At 35.4% G+C, this 7197-nt stretch overlaps 2 non-coding genes across 2 annotated transcripts; both read left to right on the plus strand.

Annotated features, from left to right (window-relative positions):
* The first annotated feature begins 2777 nt into the window (after positions 1-2777).
* Positions 2778-2851, plus strand: TRNAK-CUU. Its single transcript has one exon. It is a non-coding gene; the product is annotated as a tRNA-Lys (tRNA).
* A 1322-nt stretch (positions 2852-4173) lies between these two features.
* TRNAN-GUU lies at positions 4174-4247 on the plus strand. The gene has a single exon. It is a non-coding gene; the product is annotated as a tRNA-Asn (tRNA).
* The last annotated feature ends 2950 nt before the right edge of the window (positions 4248-7197 follow it).

The following is a 7197-nucleotide window of genomic DNA, read 5'->3' on the forward strand; positions in this document are numbered from 1 at the left end:
GCTATTTGGGGCTACCGGGTTTTGTGGGGCGACGTAAAAGAGAGATTTTAGGTTTTATTCGGGAGAAGGTTCGAAACAGGATTCTTTACTAGGGTAACCGGTTTCTATCTCGGGCTGGGCGTGAGGTTCTTCTCAAAACTGTTCTCCAAGCTATCCGGAACTATGCTATGAATGTGTTTTTATTACCTAAAACTATGTGCATTGAGATTGAGGGACTTATGAATGCGTTCTGGTGGGGTTGTGAGGGGCGAGGGAGAAAGGGGATTCGGTGGAGCTCTTGGGCTGACTTATGTAAACCTAAGAGGGGGGGTGGAATGGGGTTTAGGTTAGTGAGGGAGATGAATATGGCAATGCTTGGTAAGCAGGGCTGGAATTTTATGCACAAACCTGATGCGTTGGTCACTCGAGTTTTTAAGGCTCGATACTTTCCCAACTGCTCTTTCCTTGATGCTAAGCCGGGGTCCAATCCCTCTTTTGTTTGGTCGAGTATCCGTGAAACTCAGAATATGCTACGGGAGGGGGTGCGATGGGGTATTGGGAATGGGGAACATGTGAGGGTGTGGGAGGATCCGTGGTTGCCAAATTATACAAATCCTTATGTATCTACCCACAACCCTGGTTTTGAGTCCTCTACTCTTGTCAAATCTTTATTTCATCATAATACTACTTGTTGGGACAACGAGCTGTTGCATGATATTTTTAATCAATATGATTGTGCTCGTATTCTGAGTGTTCCTATCTCTATTACCTCTACTCCTGATTTTCTGTTTTGGAAGGGGGAAACAAATGGTTTGTATTCTGTGCGTAGTGCCTACCGCATCTTGACTGAAATGTGTGTTATGGGTAATGGGTATGAATGGACTGCCGTATGGGACCTAAACTTGCCCCCTAAGATTAGGTGTTTCTTTTGGACTTTATGCTCATTGCGTCTCCCTACTAAGGACGCTTTGATGGTGAAACAGGTTCGTTGTAATCCTTTATGCACCCTCTGTGGTTTGGAGAATGAAACTGCAGTTCATGTGTTTGCAAATTGTGCCTTTGCACATCTTTGCTGGCGTATTTTAGATCCGGCTTGGGTGCTGATTGAAATGGATTCTATTGGGCAATGGGTTCAGGAAATGTTTTTGTTTTTGTCTCGGCAGATGGTAGAGAAGGTAATTGTTGTTTGTTGGGCACTGTGGGAAAATCGCAACAATAGTGTTTGGCACCAACAAATGAAGGATCCTAACACTCTGGTCACTCATGCATTTCTTTTCTGGGAATCGTGGAAAAGGGCTCAACAGCAGCAGCATGTTTTACCCTCACTTCAGTCTAGTAGTTTGACAAATCCTACACACTGGAGTCCTCCTCCTGTTTCTTATTTAAAGGTGAATATCGACGCTGCAATGGATTTTGTTAATGACTATATGGGGTTCGGGTGGGTGGTTAGGGATCATGAGGGTCGGGTGTAGGGGGTGGCAATGCGGAAAGCTGTGGGCTTATTCTCGGTTCCTGAAGCTGAAGCGATGGGAGCCCGGGAGGCGTTGAGTTGGCTAAAAAGTAAAGGTTGGGAGCGGGTGATCATTGAATCAGACGCGCAGGTGGTGACGAGGGCGGTCGATACGGGTGATCTGAATACTCCCTTCGGGGCAATCGTCCGGGATGGTCGTTCTTTACTGGACCAGTTTGAGTCGGCCGCTATGTGCTTTGTGCGGAGAGGCAACAATTTGGTCACTCATGCGTTGGCGAAATAGGCTTTAGATCAGCAGACACATGTTTTAGTTGATTTTTCTGAGTATATGTCGTTCTTTATTTATGCTTTGGTCTGTAAGGATATTATGTTTTAATATACTGGTTTTTCTGGTTTTCAAAAAAAAAAAAAAAAACTACATTTGTCCAAAGTTATCAACTCATATTTCATTGCATGTGGATCTAACTATCACGATTTGTTTTGAGGATTTTCATGATACGACTACACTAGCTATTGTGAACACATAACTACTCGTGGACTTAGAGTTCTTAGTATCTAATACTAATTAGCATCGCTATATCCTTGTAGTACAACAAGATATCTAGTATATTATAGTTTTAGTTCACTAGTATATCTTAAGTATCTCATCACCCTCACTATTTCTTTCCAATGCTCATCACCAGGATTGCTAGTATATCTATTAAGTTTAGTAACCGCAAAGATAATATCCAGTCTAGTATAACTCATTAGATACATCAAACGTTCAATAATCCTAGCGTATTCTACTTGAGAAACATTATCCTTGATTTTTAGATATATGTACGTATATTATCTAATAGCGTCCTATCCAATTGATTACCATCTTTGTTAAAATTTTTAAGAATTTTATCAATATAATGAGATTGGCTTAACATAAGTCAATCCGATCTTCTAATGATTTTAATATATAATCCCAAGGATTGAATCTACCAAACTCATGTCCTTCATGTCAAAATTTGAATTTAACATGCTTTTGATAGATTTGATCATATGATCGTTGTTACTAATGATGAGTATATCATAATGACATAATCATGCACCTTATACTTTATGTAGACACACTTTTCCCTCTCGTTTATCTTAAACCAATTAGCTAGTTATCATTGCATGGTCAAATTTCTCGTATCGTACCATTACTTAGACGCTTGTTTTAAACCGTACAATGATTTTACCAATTTATAAACTTTCTTTTCTTAGACCATATTTGTAAAACTATCAAGTTGTTCCATATAAATCTCTTCATCTAACTCACCATTCAAAAAAATTATTTTAATGATAAATAGCATTTACTAGAGTAACTCAGTTGGTTAGAGTGTGTGGCTCTTAACCACAAGGTCAAAGGTTCAAGCCCTTTCTTTAGCAAAAATAAATTTGTTTGATTTATAAAATAATGTTAAATTTCAATCATGTTGATAAATCTATTTGTTACTTACTTTTTTTTAAAAAAAAATTAATATTAAACTATTTTGATTTTATGATATGTAAATATGTAATCATTTCTAGTTTCAACCCATTAGATTATTCTTTAAAAAATTTATTATAAATATAATATACTCCTTTGTAGTTGATTAAATGCTCAATTTTTAACCACGTACTAGATATATGGGGGAATAGTTATGATATGCAGTGAGTCAGATTTAGATAAAAACAGTAATATCTAAAATTGGATGTCCCCAACATGTAATTTAGGAAATTCTATTCACACATGTTCTATAAAATACTCACGTAAAGAAAGGAGACTACTGTTTGACATATGTATGATGTCGAGCAACATTAATAAAAATTTGACTCATTATATGTGTTCAATGTGACTACTCAATTATATATGCAATTCAGAGCATTAATTCAGGATCTCTAAAGTCTATTTTCTCAACTTATAAGGAGTCATCATCAACAAATATTCACAATTTGTTTGCTTCAGGCAAATAAGTATGATGTGATTCACTTTCGACTATCAAGCACGTAGCATTTATGCATTGTAGCATAACACTAAAAATAGAAGTTGCAAACATCATTCATGAGTCATTAGTCACCCAAAGATCAATCCTGATTCGAGGTCTTCCAGACCTTATTAGATAAATAGCCCAATGACAACACATTGTCAAGTAGGGAAGATTTAAAACTCAAAGAGTATATTCCCACAAAAGCTCATTTTTGATGTCTTATAAAAATTGACACTCAACACACTTAGTATAATTTTTTCATGTACTGTTACTGGAATACAATGTGACTATAATAGATGACAATGAGACCTAAACCATTTAAAATAATTTTGGTCATGTACTTATACTATAGTACAATATATTCATGTATCATCCAAAAAATAACATCTAGGAAGTAAAATTAGGGATGTAAAATCCTTTAGGGATTGAATTAGGGTTTATGGAGCCTTTTTTATTAAATATCATCCACGTATAAACATAGAATGACATAACTGTCTACTGTATCCTTTATGTATATACATTTTTCACTCTCATTTATCTTAAACCAATTAGTTATCGTTGCATGGTCAAATTTCTCGTACAGTACCCATTGCTTGGACGCTTGTTTTAAATCATACAATGATTTTATCAATTTACTTTCTTTTCTTAATCTGGAAATACAAAACTGTCAAGTTGTTTAATAGAAATCTCTTCATGTAACTCGTCATTCAAAAATAGCTATTTTAACAACAAATAATACTTGCTGGAGTAGCTCAGTTGGTTAGAGCGTGTGGCTGTTAACCACAAGGTCAAAGGTTCAAACCCTTTCTCTAGCGATATTAGTGAAAATATATATAATTGCTAGAAGTAATTTAATCATTGTGAAAATATTATTACACTTGCCTAGATAAATGTGTTTTTAAACTACTATCTCCGGCGGAAGGCGACCAAAAGTGTCGCCGAAGAAGGTGCCTTTTCCGGTTATTTTCTACCACGTTACCGGTAAATTTGATGTATTTGACTCAATGTGAAAATAAAATTGCTACAAGTAATTTAATCATTGTGAAAATATTATTACACTTGCCTAGATAAATGTGTTTTTAAACTACTATCTCCGGCGGAAGGCGACCAAAAGTGTCGCCGGAGAAGGTGACTAGGTGCCTTTTCCGGTTATTTTCTACCACATGTTACCGGTAAATTTGATGTATTTGACTCAATTTGACATGTTTGAGGGTTTAATTAACCTTTTTAAAAGTTTAGGGGCCTAATTGACTTTTGGTGAAAAGTTTAGGGGTCTATTTGATCCTTTTTCCCTTTAAAAATTAATATTAACATTATATTTTGATTTTATGAAATGTAATCATTTCTTTTAAGTTTCAACCCGTTAAAATATTCTTTTAAAAATTACTATAAATATACTCCTATATAGACGATTATACTCCTTTATAGATTCAATGATGTGTTTTTAGAAAATAAGAGTCCTAATAGAACTTGCAACTATCTTTTAGATATACTATCAAAATTGTTATAAAAGTACATAACTAATGCTAGGCATATTGTAAAGGTATTTTACTTGAAATAAGTATGTAACTATGTACAGATTATGTATATTTTTGTGTCTAAAAATTTGTCTTATGTTAATTGGAGAGATACCAATGAAATATTACAATTAACATTAATTCATTTATGAGCTTTCATGCATATATTTTCAATTTTGATAAAATTTAATTTAAAAAAAAATCTAATGTTATTGGGTAATGTCTCACATTTAAATATAATGTTATTAAATTAATTGAAATCCATATATTTAAAAATGATGCATAATCCCAAGATTTATAAATTTAAAATAAAAATGAACAGAGATAATATAACTATAAGAAATAAAATTTTAACAAATTAGTTAAAAACATATCATAGATCCACCTATTACTTAAATGATGAGTACTTCTAACTCTTACAATGAAGTATTTGTTTATAACTACTTTCTCAACCTATTGAAGCACAAAGAGTCAGTACCGCCTCCACTGAAGCTCGAACCCACAACCTCCCATATAGGTAACTTGGTGCCACTAGACCACAAGACATTGACTTTTTAATATTTATTATAACCTCAGTGGAGGCGACTGTTGACTCTTTGTGCTTCAATAGGTTGAGAAAGTAGCTATGAACAGATACTACATTGTAACAGAGTCAGTAGTACTCAAAAAACAAAAGTTTAAATATTAGCGAATTAGATTCTAAAACAAAACTTGGATATCAATGCAAAATTTTAAAATAAAAGTGTTTTTTATACAAGAAAAAAGAGAGTCATTTTCTGAAAAAATAATTTAATTTTGTAGTGTTTGGTGGAATGTTAGAAAACTATGTTTTTATGTTTGGTTCATAGTTAAGAAATTACATTTTTTCTATTTAGTTTATTTTCTTAAAAATAAACATATTATTTTATATATAACAACAACAACAACAACAACAATAGGTTGTTGTCAGGGCAGATCCAAAGGGGAGCAATGGGGCGGTTCCCTTCCCCTTCCCCCACTTCCTCACCCCACCCCATACCCCCTTTTTAATTAATAGTGAGATGAGTGATTTATAATGTGTTTACATTCGAATTATTTATCTAATTAATTATGTTTCATCTACTTTTATCACGTCTTGATGTATTTTAATTTGTACCCCTAATCAACAATATTTGTGGTTTTGTTTTTGAGTGTTTTGTTTTGTTGTTCTTTTTAAATATCTCAATAATTTAACCTTTCGTCGCCACTTGAAAAGATTTCTGGTTCCGCCCCTGGTGGTGGTGGTGGTGATAAGTGGTAATAATAATAAGAGCAAATTGTCATTTTGGTCTACTGACTATAGGGGTCCTACTAATTTCCATCAACGACTTTCAAACGTGTTAATTGCATACCACAACTTTTCAATTTGTATCAATTTTGGTCACTCCGGCCAAATTACCAGCGAAATTTTGCCGAAAAATCATAAACCCTAAAATAATGAGGGTATTTTAGACATTTCACATCTACTTTCTTCTTCTCCGGCGAAGAAGGGTTCGCCGTCGAGATGCTGGTCACCAAACGGATCAACGAGACGGTCCCCGTCCGGCGAAAATGCGCCGACGTCCTGCTGACCTGGATCGAGAACGAGACGACAACTGGCAGATCCTCCGTCGCCGTCGCTAGATTCGTGTTCCTGTCGCTGTTCAACATACTGGGGAATCTAATTTTGTCTCGCGATCTGGTGGATCCGGAATCTCGAATGGGGTCGGAGTTTTTCACGGCGATGATGGGGCTAATGGACTGGGGCGGCCACCCCAACATCGTCGACGTGTTTCCATGTCTGCGCTGGCTTGATCCTCAAGGTCTCAAAGAGAGAATGAAGGAAAGGGAAGCAGAGGGAGCATAAAGCAGCAGGAAGAAAGATTTTCTTGAAGTTCTGTTGAACTTTGAAGGCAACGGAAAAGATGAACCCCAAACACTTTCTGAGCATGAGCTCATCATCATTATCATGGTACGTTTAGATTTGACACTTTGTTTTTATTTATGTTTATGTGTTTAGGGTTTACGGTTCGCCGGCGAAGAAGGGTTTGCCGGAGAAGAAGGGTTCGCCGGAGAAGAAGAAAGTAGATGTGAAATGTCTAAAATACCCTCATTATTTTAGGGTTTATGATTTTCCGATGAAATTTCGCCGGTAATTTGGCCAGAGTGACCAAAATTTATACAAATTGAAAAGTCGTGGTATGCAATTAACACGTTTGAAAGTCGTGGATGGAAATTAATAGGACCCCTA

Source organism: Ipomoea triloba, chromosome 1, assembly GCF_003576645.1.
Source record: "Ipomoea triloba cultivar NCNSP0323 chromosome 1, ASM357664v1".
Taxonomy (NCBI): domain Eukaryota; kingdom Viridiplantae; phylum Streptophyta; class Magnoliopsida; order Solanales; family Convolvulaceae; genus Ipomoea; species Ipomoea triloba.